The sequence below is a fragment of the Eleutherodactylus coqui genome, chromosome 1 (assembly GCF_035609145.1).
Source record: "Eleutherodactylus coqui strain aEleCoq1 chromosome 1, aEleCoq1.hap1, whole genome shotgun sequence".
NCBI lineage: Eukaryota > Metazoa > Chordata > Amphibia > Anura > Eleutherodactylidae > Eleutherodactylus > Eleutherodactylus coqui.
In genome coordinates this window covers 30,187,643-30,202,732 of record NC_089837.1, presented here as the reverse complement: position 1 = coordinate 30,202,732, position 15,090 = coordinate 30,187,643, and positions in this window count along the sequence as shown.

The window sequence follows — 15,090 nt, the reverse complement described above, 5'->3', positions numbered from 1 at the left end:
TCTCCAACCTGATGGATAAATTACTGCTCCTCTTCATCTTTGTTATGTGATGATACAATGAGGTGAAGAGGAGAACTGAGGAGATACAAGAGAAAAGAAATGGGAAGAAGACTCCGATTGTTGTGTCAAGGAAAATTTTGCGTACAGCACCAATCAGGACAACCCCAAGCCCTGCTGCTAGCGGTAAAGAAGAGACACTACACACAGAGGCCTGGTATAGTTCCTCACACGGGGACATAACTGCGCACTTTATTACAGATTACATGGGGTCTTATACCCTTTGGTCACGTCACTAGGAATGGGTAATGGCCTCATTGGCTCAAATTTACCGCATAACCATATATGTGAAGTCCGCATTTCCGCCTGAGGCACTGATAGTTATATAAGTAGTTAAACAGTCGTTATCTAGATACGGCGCTTCTGGGAAAACAGCCAAGAATGCGGCCTTCGTATCCGGTACTTCCTTGCGGTTTTCAAGATACATTTTGCCTTCGCCTTGCAAGGCCTTGGCATATTACGTTTTTCTCATTTTAGCATTGAATAGAACTTGCATACAGGTATAAAAGCATAAAAAACATATGGCAATATATGCATATACCCTCACAAACCCCCCTAAAAACTTAATATGGTGATCAAGCACCAGGCCTTGCACTCTTCCTTGGTCGTCTCTCCCTTGCGTCAGCGTTCCCCACTGCCCATAAGGCCCTACTCCTAGGAGGGGGGATCCCTACCTCACCTCAGAAGGAGGCCATGGATTCCCTGGGCTCATTTTCCGGGCCTCCATACCCTCTATCTGTACAAACAAAAGATCTCAGCAGCACACCTTCAGCCCAATAGGCTCACAAATAGGGAGAGAAGGATAGAATATGGCGTCAAGCCAGTAGATGCGCGCTCACCTGGGGGGATCCAAACCTCATATATCCCAATGCAGCATAGAGAAAATGTGTATGGAGAGCAGCATCAAGTAGAAGCTATTTCAAAAAGACACCCTGGAATCTTCAGGGAATCCAAATCCAATTATCATCTTTATTGAGTTAAAAACTCCATCAGCATGAACAACAAAACTTGCGACGTTTCGTCCTATGCAAAGGACTTTGTCAAGCATGATACCCTCTATCTGTACAAGTTAACACCCCGCTGAGCGCGCCCTCGCTGGAACCTAAGATCTTCTGCACTATCCCTAGGCAAATGCGAAGTCCACTGACAATCCATCTTAGGAGATCGGGGCAGGCACAGTACTAGTAGATTTCTCCATTCTTCTGGTAACGTACGTGGTTGGCATTATCGGAACTGGCTCTTCATCTTTTTCAAACAAGGGAAACGTTGGTGTCACAATGTCCAGTCCCTTACTCATACTCTTTTTGATCAAAGGGATAATACACGTACAGGAAGTTACATACCCCACCTCTATCTGCTAAAATCATATCCAGGGCCACTCTATTTTGGAATGCCATGGATGCAGTGGGCCCTAACTGGTCAGCTAACCCTTGCAAAGCATCCCTGGTGTAGTTTACAAACCTCTGCTGATTATAATAGATATAATTCATCCAATCTACATTATTATTAACAGCGACAATAGCAAATAAGGACTCAAAACCTGCTTTAACCTGATATCTAGAATTAAATTCATCTGGCACCCCCCTTGGCACTCCTATTGCATCTATGTATACATGTGGATCAAAGTTACCACCTGGAGCGTCAACTTCTCTCTTAGCAGGATGCGGTGTTAGATTCTCACCTTCAGTGTAGTCTTCATATTGCACATTTGATTGTATTAATTTGTTCTGATCCCTGAAACAGGGGGCTAGTGTACAGTAGTCAAAGGTGTGTGTTAGAGGAATTGTACCTCAATTTCCCTTCCCCGTCATATTCTCTGGACTAGGGGTTCCACTTTCCCCCCTTTCCTGCCCCTGAACGTGTGACAGCCACTTCTGCCCAGGTTCCCCACCCTGCCCATAGCATGTAAAGGATATGCAGGATCATGAGTTCTGTGCTCCGGGACCCAGGGCCTTTTTGCAGTGTGAGGTTTGGATCCAAGTGGGCTTTCCTTCGAGCTTGACTGCAGTTGGGGTGGTGAGCAACTTCTGGTAAGGACCTTCAAACTGGGTTTCTCTCTCAAACTTTTTCACATAGACCCTGTCACCTGGTTTTAGATTGTGACACTCATCTGTAGGACCTGGGAGAAAAGCAGAGACTGCAGAGTGCGGTATTGACAATTCCTTGGAGAGGCCTATGACAAAATTAACAAGAAAATCATTCCCCAAACTCAGCTACTGTGGCATGTACCCTCCTGGGAAAGAACTGATGGAAGACACTAAATTCAAGATTTACCCGTTTCTTCCATTGCCTTTTGTATCTACTTTCCCACTACTCCGTGGATGGTAGGGTGTGTGAAAAGCCTGGAATATACCCAAAGCAGACATGATGTGTTGCATTATTTCACCTGTGAATTGTGTACCTTTGTTTGACTCAATCACTTCCGGTGCCCCATATCTGCAGATTACTTCATTTATGAACTTCTGTGCGGTTCCCTGCTTATTTACTTTGGCAACAGAGTAGGTCTTCAACCTGAAAAACATCAACAACAACAACAAGCACATATTCATACTTCCCAACAAGTGGGAGCTGAATGTAGCCAATTTGCAATCCCTGAAATGGGTAGAGTGGCCCCGGCAAGTGTTATGTGGCAAATTTTACTTCTGCCCTGTTGCTTTGCGGCAAAGATCATGCAAAATTGGACAAATGATGCAGCAGCTACAGGAAACCCAGGAGCCACCCGTCCTCGTTCAAGCTCCAACATCATTGCTGCTTTGAGAGGTGCGTCTTTCCGTGCATCAGCTGGGCCATCATGGGGCACAGGGACTGTGATAGGCAAGTTCTGTTGACTGTTCGCCATATGCCGTCCCTTTTTAGTCCATTTTTCCTTTTCTTCCTTGCTGGCTTGTAACTGTAAAGTCCTTAGTATATTAAAGTCCAAAGTTTTTATCAAAGTCCAAAGTTTTTATCAAAGTCCAAAGTTTTTATCAAAGTCCAAAGTTTTTATCAAAGTCCAAAGTTTTTATTAAAGTCCAAAGTTTTTAGTGAATGTCCAAAGTTTTTAGTTAATGTCCAAAGTTATTGTTAAATTCTTCTTTTCTTCTACGGCTTGAGGGCCGCTGCCTTTGCTGTGTGGTCTGTGATGGCATTGCCTCTTGCTTCTCCTATGTAGGAATTGGTGTGAGCTGTCCACTTTGTTAGGTAGAAGTAGGGCCTACGTGAGACTCTGCACCGTTGCACCATTCTTAATTGGCTGTCCTGTTGAAGTAAAAAAACTGTCTGGCCTTCCATGTTGGGCCGTAATCATGAGCTATGCCAAATGCATACCGGGAATCAGTGTAAATGTTTGCCGTCTTACCTTCTGCCACTCTACACGCCTCAGTGAGGGCCTTCAGTTCCGCTTCTTGTGCTGAGACATGCAGAGGCAGAGCTTCTGCTTTTAGGACATCTTGTTGTGTGACCACTGCATATCTGGTGTGGAGTCGTCAATCACCCCTGGTACCATCTATAAAAAAACAACTCAAAATATGCATTGTTAACAAGGGCTTTCAGTAACTTTTTTAAAACTTAAATTTTCTTGTTGCATCACTGCTAGACAATCATGCTGATATTCTATTTCAAATAGATCAGAATCTTGTTGCAAAAAAACTAAAAATGGCTGATTTGCAATACCTAGATCAGCTATGCCTTCTCCTCACCCCCTTTGAACCAGGGTACTCAATTGGAAGAAGAGTAGCCGGGTTCAAAGTAATACAACATTGGAAAAAGATTTGATGAATGCAGATAAGGCCTGTAAGATGTTAGCACCAATAACAGAGTTACATCAGGGCAGAATAATCTACAAACACCTATTAATATTTGAAAGGTGATATACTTTAAGCAAATTCATTATTAATCTGATCCTGCCTGCAATATCTTATCAAATCTGAGAAAAAAATTTTTTTTACTGGCTGCTCAAGATTCTCACCCCCTCCTTGTGGACAAGAGAGGGATGACCCATTACGTACTTTTACATGATCTAGCTTCACCCCTTTGATACTGGCCGCTTGCGTCTATCTTCTCACCTTCATTTAAACTTTACAGTCTGCCCATCCACATCACAAACAAGCAAAGTCCCATGCAGAGGGGAAAGGAACACTTTTTTCCCCAGTCAATATCTGCGTCACACATTTTACATTCATCACAGCCTGAACACGGGTCATTAACGCTCATCGATCCATACGCTCAAGTCTGCCCCATCACACCCTATTGAAGGTGTAACAGTACATACAGATGCACAGAAAAAAAGTTTGACAAACAAACATACATCAGTTGAAAAACATTGAGGTGAGTGCTATAATGTTATAAAGTATATGATTCTATTGAGATGAGATTGTGAATGAGTGCTATTTTCGACAAATTATGTGAAAAAGTTTGCTGAGTGACTGAGACATTCTCTCTTTCTTATTTACTGAAGCTATTATATGCTATATTAAATGCTGATATATTTTAGAATGCGTGGGTATCTTTCAGCCCCCCCCCCTGTCTTTCCTTCTCTGTCTGTGACCCTGAACAAAGAGTGAAGTCTGAAAGCCCCCACCTTTGCAAAATAACTGTCTGTTATCTCTCTGCGAATATGAAAAACCGACTGAACAAAGTTGTTTTAGTTTAACTATTCCCTGCATTTGAACTTATAATTAACACATATGCTGGGACCTTCTGACAGCGCAACATGTTCTGCATTTTCAACCCCTGTATTCTTAAAAGCCCCCACAGGATGTGAGTGGGGTATAACTTTCTTACACCTGTATGAAAGAGACCAAGACGTGTCCATTTGTGACCTCAGAACCCAGTAAGAAGATATCTTAAAATTGCTATATTTCCTGCCTTCTAAGACAGTATAATTCATTATAAGCTTCCATTCCATTCAACCAAACAAGGCTACTTTCCAGGGTTAGTATTGCATTCTCTCTCGCTCTGTTATCTCTTGCCCTTGAAAGCTAGACACAAACTGCAGCTTCAAGTAAACAATCCTTCTCCCACTAAAAGCGAGCTCAGTTAACCATTTGTACATATATACACACACACATACATCTATATCTATCCACCTAGTATTATACACCTTTTCCTCTCTCTCTCTGCCAACAAATCACATGTCTTGTAACCTTCCTCTCGACTTTGCTTTTTCCCCAAATTTCTCTCCCTACCTAACTGCCAATGTAACCTTCAATAGACACTCTCCTGACACCCTCTTGATCACTGTACTTTCCAACATTTCACTTACAGATACTTTCTTAAACAAATAATGTATACAAACTTAACTTTCTCTGACTGTCTCTCTGCTTCTCACTTCAGCACTTTCTAGTAAACCTTTGTCTTTCAAGGCGCCCTTCTTGGTCCTAAGGACCTCCTTCCAGTCACCATGCTGTAATCTACAATGCGGGTCCTTGTTACACATTTTCATAAGAGTTTTCTTAATTTTACAAATTGGGACCCTTGTTTCTCCTCCACCAATTCATCCGCTCGACGACATCCCTTAAGGGGCTCCGTCTTTTTTAGTAAGGTCTTACGCATATTAGAACAACAACAACAACAACAATAATAATAATAACACGCTCCACAGAATGTATCCTTCTGATCCAAATTGTCAGCCCTCTATATATGGCAAAACAACCGAAGGTCTGTTCTCCTATGGAACCAGCCTCACAGAATGCATCCCTCTCATCCAAATCGTTAGCCCTTTATATATGACAAAACAACCAAGGGTCCCTTCTCCTATGAAGCCTGTCTCACAAAATGCATCCCTCTCATCCAAATCGTTAGCCCCTTATATATGGAAAAACAACCGAGGGTCCCTTCTTCTATGAGATTAAATGAAAAGAAAGAGAAAAAATTCTGCAGATACAACAAACAATCTCCACTATCGTTAAAACACTACGGACTTCAGCAACAAATAGACTAGTGACTAGTCCCTGGATGGGTAATTGGTGCGCTTATCATGGTAAGTGGTCCGTGACGGCAAACCCGAAACCCACGAGTTACCCTGTAGAACTCTTAACCCAACCCGTACGGTCACAAAACACAGATAGTCCCTCCTGCTGCAAGACTCTCAGTGTAAAACACAACATAAATATATGCCGGTCTTACCTGGAGTTCTGTGAGTTGATCAGGCTCGGTTTGCAGCAGGATGGCTTTCCCATGGCGTGAATCCGGGTGGTCTGGGCTGTAAGGCTCCGGTTTTACCGCCCCACGTTGGATGCACCATCTGTCAAGGAAAATTTTGTGTACAGCACCAATCAGGCCCACCCCAATGCCCCGCTGCCGGGGTCTGGTATAGTCTCACGGGGACATAACTGCGCACTTTTTTACAGATTACATGGGGTCTTATTCCCTTTGGTCACGTCACTAGGAATGGGTAATGCTCTCATTGGCTCAAATTTACCGCATAACCATATATGTGAAGTCCGCATTTCCGCATGAGGCAGTGATAGTTATATACGTAGTTAAAAAGTCGTTATCCAGATACGGCGCTTCTGGGAAAACAGCAAAGCACGCGGCCTTCGTATCCGGTTCTTCCTTGCGGTTTTCAAGATACATTTTGTCTTCGCCTTGCAAGGCCTTGGCATATTAAGTTTTTCTCATTTTAGCACTAAATAGAAATTGCATACAAGTATAAAAGCATAAAAAACATATGGCAATATATACATATACCCCCACAGTTGCATGGTATATGGAATTAGTATACATGAAATCTTTGGATAGATCATCCATGGATTTATTGTACATTTTACCACTGGTGATCTTACTGATAGCCAACAACAAGGTTATCAAACTATTTACAGTGAAGAGAAGTATGGAGGCTCCAATGAAATAAACAGTCCTGTGTGCTATCATCCCCCTCAGATACAGGAACAGTCTGGTGTGGAAGTTGGAGATCTTCAGACAGAAGACAATGGAGAGCAGAGATGTTAACCAGATATTGACATGGGAAAATAAATCATAAACCGAGCCTATAATAACCAGAGTTACGCGTGAATCTAGGCTGCTCATGGAAAATATATCCATAAAAAAGTAGAGTATTAGCACATTGAGCGCACATCCTTGAAATCCCAAGAGAAGTTACAATGTGGTCAACAGGAGTCCCTGATCTTCCTTTCCACCAGTCGGTGACATTGACTCCTTTAATAAATGAATGCATCACCAGTCCGGCTATGAGAATAATCAGTGTTGTGCCCAAGAGACCATACTGGGCATCAGTGTCACCCTCTGTAGAATCAGCCATCTCTCCTGTGTGTGAGGATACTGATAGCACAGCGAGGCTTTATCGAAGATTTAGTAATACATTTTTTATCATTTATTCAAATATGGACATATTTGCAATGGAAATACAGACAACATCACAGAGACTCTGAGCTAGAACTGGTCTAGAAATGAAGAGCAGATGACATAATATGGAAAGATCATTTTGTGGCTAAAGCAACAGAAAATTAGAAATTAAAATACTATGTTCACCTATTGACTCAATTTGTAAATATATCATTATATATTTATCCTATCATGGTCCTGAATATCCCTTTGTAATAAACTGCAGAGCCTCACTTAGCATTTTACTAGAGGTGTCACAGTGTACATAGATTGTGTTACTTATCCTGTACTGATCCTGTATTATACTCCAGAGCTGCACTCACTATTTTACTGGTGAAGTCATTGTGTACATACATTACTTATCCTGTACTGATCCTGAGTTACACCCTGTATTATACTCCAGAGCTGCACTCACTATTCTGCTGGTGGAGTCACTGTGTACATACATTACTTATCTTGAATTAAATAAATACAATAAAAAATATTGTTATTTCTAGAGTGCGAACTAAATCCACAGTGCTTTCAGGTAATTTATTTATTACTCCCCACCAACCTGGGTACTCATTTTACCAACCTCAGAAGGATGGAAGGCTGAGTCAACCTTAAGCCAGCTACCTGAACCATTCAGGGTTTGAGCTTGCAACCTTCAGGTCGTAACACTGTGCACCACACGAGGACTGTATTATACTCCAGAGTTACTCTCACTATTCGGCTGGGGAAGTTACTGTTTATATACATTCTGAATGATACTGCAAAGTTGTGGTTTCGTTTCTTTAAAGAGTTGCCCAGTTGTAAAGTATTGATGGCCAATTCATAGGGTAGATCATCAATAATACACTATATTGACAAAAGTATTGGTCCCGCCACCAATCCTGTGCTGTTAGGAAAAGTGGATATGCAAATTGGATGTGTGGGCATTAGGTATGTGTGAGAGTATCCCAAGACAGAAATCACCAGAATGTCATCAGACGTAGAGCTAACAACGGGATATGGTGGTAGGATGTCAACCAATCAGTATGGGACATCACAGCGCTTCTGGACCATCCAAAGTCCACTGTTGATAAGGTTATTTAGAAATAGAAAAAAAATTGGTGTGTATGTGTGTAGAGCATCTTTGTTCAGGGAGACCTTGTAAGGTAATAAAACATAGACAAGGAAGCCTTCTGCAAGCTGTGAAGGTATCACGCACATCTTCAGCCAAAATCCTTGCTTAGGTCTCACAGGCCATTGATACATCCTTTAGCACCAGAACCATCCGAAGGGAACTGCATGTGATGGGTTATCATTAATGAGCAGCTAGGTGCTTGGAGCGTCTTGGACTGTAAATCAGTGGAAGCAAGTGTTGTGTACAGCTGAATCACAGTACACCATCTTCTGATCAAATAGCTGAACTTGGGTTTGGCAGTTGCAAGAACAGTGTTTTCCACACAACTGCATTGTCAGAACAGTGCAGTCTGGAGGTGGCTCTGCTATGATGTGGGGTTATTTTTGCTGGGATGCTGGTAAAGACTAGGGCCATTGGTTATATTGAAGTTCACCCACAATGACAATGGGCTCAGAGACCTTCTGGAAAATTTGGAATTACTTGCTCTGTGGCAATACGTGGGTACAACTCTGTGTCTCTATACAGTGTGACCGAGCACCATGTCATACAGCACAGAGTTTTGAGGCTTGGTTTGAGAAGCAGAACATCGGCAAATGTCATTGGCCATTCCAAAGTCCGGATCTCAATCCCTTCGAGCATCTTTGGGATGAATTGGATCTCAGCTGGGATCTTCCACCTAGGACTCTGCAATCAATTCTTTGTGTTACATTCACGACTGCTGACCTGTGTGTGTTCTGTTACATTTAGCTCTTACGTGAACTAGAGCACTCACCTAACATACTTGCACACATAAATAGATGCGATCGCTACAGTATGTGCAAGGTATTAGTTCAGATTTTGGCCAATATACGTAAACCTACAACAATGGCTATCATTGTCACATGGGTCCCACACTCACACAAGACAACTTCCCATGAATCCTGCTTGCAAGCCATGCAATTGGCCCAATAGAATAGGCCCCACGCTGGAATCTAAGGAATTGGCTCTCCTTTGATGGTAAACAATCCAAGCAGGCAGGACAGAGTTCACACCAACACACAAGGGAATGCATACCGCATAGAACCGGACTGTTCAGACCACATGTCCGGCGACCTGCACATACACACAGAACACATCGTTGTTCACACCAATGCACAGAGAACAGAACTGTTCACACCATGTCTGGCCATCTGCAAAGACACACCGAACATCTCACTGATCACACTAATTCACACAGAACAAGACTGTTCACACCTCATGTCCAGTGACCTGCACAGACACACAGAACACATCGCTGTTTACATCAATACACACAGAACAAAACTGTTCACACAACTTGTCCAGCCATCTGCACAGACACATAGAACACATCAATATCCATACCTACACAACATCCATTAATGTAAACACCAGGGTATTGGGAATCCAGCATCCTCTAGCCAGAGGGGCTGGTGTTTATGTGCAGCAGACTGGTGGGGATTGGCTGGCTGGAGAACTCCACACTTCCAAAGGAAGAAGACAATCTGCCAGCAGCTGCTGCATTTCATTCAATGCCTAATTGAAAAAAGCCCCCTCCCCCACCGTCACTCTATCTCTGCATATAGAAAATAACTAGAGATGAGCGAGCACACTGGTCCGAGCTTGATGCTCGTTTGAGTATTAGGGTACTCGAAATGCTCGTTATTCGAGAGGAGCACCACGCGGTACTCGAGTCAATTCCATTTCCTTCCCCGCATGTTTAGCGCCATTTTCTGGCCAATAGACATGCAGGGAAGGCATTACAACTTCCTCCTGTGACATGCCAGCCCTATCCCACCCCCTGCAGTGAGGGTCTGGCGAGATCAAGTGACCTAAAAGTATTTAAAGTGGTCCCGCCCACGGCTCGCCTCAGACACACACTGCGAGAGATTAGGGAAAGTGCTGCTGCTTCAAGAACCCCAACGGTCCTTCTTAGGGCCACATCTGACCGTGTGCAGTACTGTTTTGGCTGGCTGGGAGCAGTTTTGCACATTTTTTTTCTTTTTTTCATCTTGGGCTGTTCAGGCTATTACAGCTATAGCGTTCTCAGTCTGCAGTCAGGTATACAGAGTATAGGGAAAGTGCTGCTGAGATAGGGAAAGTGGTAGTGTAGGATCCTGTCTTCAAGAACCCCAACAATCCTTAGGGCTACATCTGAATGAGAGCATTTTACTGGGTGGCTGCTGGGAGTTGTAGTGCTTGCATTTTACTATTATGTAGCTAGGCCTGTTTGCAGCCATCCGTAATAATTTTTCTGGCTGGAGTGCGCGTTAAAATACCGCTCTCAGCGTGAAAGTGTACGCAAATAATTCCATACTTATTTATACAGTTCTCCGTCTGCAGTGAATTAGACGCACAGGGTACTGCCTCAGCAAATTCTACAAAGAAAGTCATATACACTATACAGCCTCTATCCTCTGTCCAAAAAAAACAAAAGCTCCTTCATTGAGCTACATCTGACCGTGTTCATTTTACTGGATGGCTGCTGGGAGATGTAGTGCTTGCATTTTAGTTGTACGCAGCTAGGCCTGTTTGCAGCCTTTCGTAATATTTTTTTCTGGCTGCAGTGCGCGTTACAATACCGCTCTCAGAGTGAAAGTGTACGCAAATAATTCCATACTTATTTATTCCGTTCTCTGTCTGCAGTAAATTAGATGCACAGGGTACTGCCGCAACAAATTCTACAAAGAAAGTGATATACACTATACAGCCTCTATCCTCTGTCCAAAAACAACAAAAGCTCCTTCGTTAGGCTGCATTTGACCGTGTGCATTTTACTTGCTGGCTGCTGGGAGTAGTAGTGCTTGCATTTTAGTTGTACGCAGCTAGGCCTGTTTGCAGCCTTCCGTAACAATTTTTGTCTGCCTGGAGTGTGCGTTAAAATACCGCTCTCAGCGTGAAAGTGCACACAAATAATTTTTAGCCTGCAGCTGCGACCTAACTTATTAATACCGTTCTATGTCTGCAGTGAATTAGACAGCGGTCTCACCGCAAAATAGTACCGCTATATTACCGGGGCCATTGCAAATTTTTTCCGCTCAGCCGCTGTACAGAGCGTCTCACAATACCATTTCCATTGGTGGGGTTGACATCGCCGCAGATACCAGCACTATCCACTGTCTTTAGAGTCTTCTCCCACTCCACACAGCCTCTATAAATTACAAGTTTCTGCGAGCAGTAAATTACCCCAAGGTATCAGCACAAGACAGCGGGTTCCTTTTTTCTAGTCACAGCATAGAGCTTTGCTATCTACAAGTCTCTGTGTGCGGTGAATTAAGGCCCAGTTGTCAGTGCTATACAGTGGGGTAATTTATTTGGCCCTTGCTCTATTCGTAATCCGTCATGATGAGGGGTATGGGTAAGGATCGAGGACATGGACGCGGACGTCCAAGTGAGGGTGTGGGCACAGGCCGAGTTCCTGGTCCAGGTGAATCACAGCCAGCTGCTGCGGGATTGGGAGAGAGGCAAGTTTCTGGGGTCCCCAGCTTCATATCTCAATTTGTGGGTCCACTTGGTAGACCTTTATTACAAACAGAGCAGTGTGAGCAGGTCCTCTCGTGGATGGCAGAAAATGCATCCAGCAATGTATCGACCACCCAATCTTCTACGCAGTCCACTACTCCGGCTTAGGGACTGCTACTCTGAATCCTCTGGCTGCTGCCCCTCCTTCCTCCCAGCCTTCTCACTCCATGAAAATGACATATTCTGATGAGCAGGCAGACTCCCAGGAGCTGTTCTTGGGTCCCTGCTATGAGTGGGAAAACCTGGTTCCTCTTTCACCTGAGGAGTTTGTCGTGACCGATGCCCAACCTTTGGAAAGTTCCCGGAGTCCGGGTGATGAGGCTGGGGACTTCCGGCAACTGTCTCAAGGGCTTTCAGTGGCTGAGGAGGATGATGATGATGAGACACAGTTGTCTGTCAGTGAGGTAGTAGTAAGGGCAGTAAGACCGAGGGAGGAGCGCCCAGAGGATTCGGAGGAAGAGCAGCTGGACGATGAAGTGACGGACCCAACATGGTTTGCTAAGCCTACTGAGTACAGGGCTTCAGAGGGGGAGGCAAGTGCAGCAGCAGGACAGTTTGGAAGAGGCAGTGGAGTGGCCAGGGGTAGAGGCAGGGCCAGAGCCAAAAATCCCCCAACTGTTTCCCAAAACACCCCCTCGTGGCAAGCCTCCGTGCAGAGGGCTAGGTGTTCAAAGGTGTGGATGTTTTTCAGTGAGAGAGCGGACGACCGACGAACAGTAGTGTGCAATTTGTTTCGCACCAAGATCAACTGGGGAGCCACCAGTACCAGCCTCCCCACCACCAGTATGCGCAGGCATATGATGGCCAAGCACCCCACAAGGTGGGACGAAGGCTGTTAACCGCCTGCGGGTCACACCACTGCCTCTTCCCCTGTACGGCAACCTGCCACACAGATCCAACTCCCCTCTCAGGACACAGGCATGAGCGCCTCCTGGCCTGCACCCACACCCTCACCTCCACTGTCCTCCATCCCATACAGCAATCTCTCCCAGCGCAGCGTTCAGCTATCCCTAGCACAAGCGTTGGAGCGAAAGCGCAAGTATGCCGCCACGCACCTGCACGCACAAGCTTTAAACGTGCACATTGCCAAATTAATCAGCCTGGAGATGCTGCCGTACAGGCTTGTGAAAACGGAGGTTTTCAAAAACATGATGGCGGCGGCGGTCCCGCGCTACTCGGTCCCCATTCACCACTAATTTTCCCGGTGTGCCGTCTCAGCCCTGCACCACCATGTCTCCCGCAACATTATACGCGCCCTCACCAACAGGGTTACTGGGAAGGCCCACTTAACAATGGACACGTGGATAAGTACTGGCGGGCAGACCACTATATCTCCCTGACTGCACATTGGGTGAATTTAGTGGATGCTGGGACTGAGTCAGAGCCTGGGACTGCTCACGTCCTACTCACACCCAGAATAGCGGGTCCTACCTCGGTGCTGGTATCTGCGGCGGTTTATGCCACCTCCACTAAACCCTCCCCCCCTCCTCCTCCTCCTCCTCCTCCTGCGCAACCTCTACCTCTCAATTAAGAAGTGTGAGCAGCACGTCGCCAGCAGTCGGTATCGCACAGCTCGGCAGCACAGCAGTGGGCAAGCGTCAGCAGGCTGTGTTGAAACTAATCAGCTTAGGAGAAAAAAAGGCACACGGCCCCCGAACTGTTGCAGGGTCTGACAGAGCAAACCGACCTCTGGCTTTCACCGCTGAGCCTCCAACCGGACATGGTCGTGTGTGACAATGGTCGTAACCTGGAGGTGGCTCTGCAGCTCGGCAGCCTCACACACGTGCCATGCCTGGCCCACGTCTTCAATTTGGTGGTTCAGCGGTTTCTTAAAAACAACCCACAATTGTCTGACTTCCTCGGCAAGGTGCGCCGCGTCTGCGCACATTTCCGCAAGTCCACCACGGACGCTGCCATCCTGCGGACCCTGCAATATTGGTTTAGTCTGCCAGAGCACTGACTGCTGTGCGAAGTGCCCACATGGTGGAATTCTACGCTGCACATGTTGGCCAGGCTGTATGAGCAGCGAAGAGCAATAGTGGAATACCAACTCCGAAATGGGCGGCATAGTGGGAGTCAGCCTCCTCAATATTTTACTGAGGAGTGGGCCTGGATGGCAGACATCTGCCACGTCCTCGAAAACTTTGAGGAGTCTACCCAGATGGTGAGCGGCGATGCTGCAATGATTAGTGTCACCATCCCGCTGCTAGGCTTGCTGAAAATATCGCTGCAAAGCATAAAGGCTGACGCTTTGCAGTTGGAACAGGAGACGGTGGATGAGAGTATGTCGCTTGATAGCCAGACCACCCTCATGTCTATATCTCAGCTCGTTTTGGAGGAGGAGGAGGAGGAGGGGGAAGAGACAGCTGGGCCCACTGGGGAGGATACCCATGCAGCTTGCCTCTAATCTGTTCAGCGTGTATGGCTTGTGGAGGAGGAGGATCCTGAAAGTCATCTTCCTAGTGAGGACAGCCATGTCTTGCGTACTGGTCCCCTGGCACACATGGCTGACATCATGTTAGGCTGCCTTTCTCATGATTCTCGTGTTAGACACATTCTGGCCACTACGGATTACTGGGTGTACACCCTTCTCGACCCACGGTATAAGGAGAACCGCAGATAAAAGCATTCTTCTCTATCACCAGAAAAAAAGGGGCATTTAGCTTTGTCAATCTGTCTCTGATATTAGTCCTCCTACTCCTACTCTTGAAACATCATGTCATCACGCTGAACTGCCAATTTTTCTGCGGCCCAAAAGGCTTATCTAACATTTTTTTTCCAATTTTTCAAAGTTTCAAAAGCATTGATACTTTAACATTAACCAATTTTTTGAGCAGGGCTGCCTCCAGGCTGTGTTACAGATTAAGCAACAGCGAGCTGTATCTTTAAAAAAATATTTATGGGCTTCACCTGCCCTCTCGGTTGAGCAATTTTTCAGGGGTACATCTGTAATCTTGAAACACTAATTTTTCTGGCCCTCGCCTACAGTCATGGTACCCCAATTTTCAGGGGTTCACTTATACTCTTGCTACAAAAATTTTACTGGGGTCTGACTATACTTCTGCTACATAAATGTTACTGGGGTC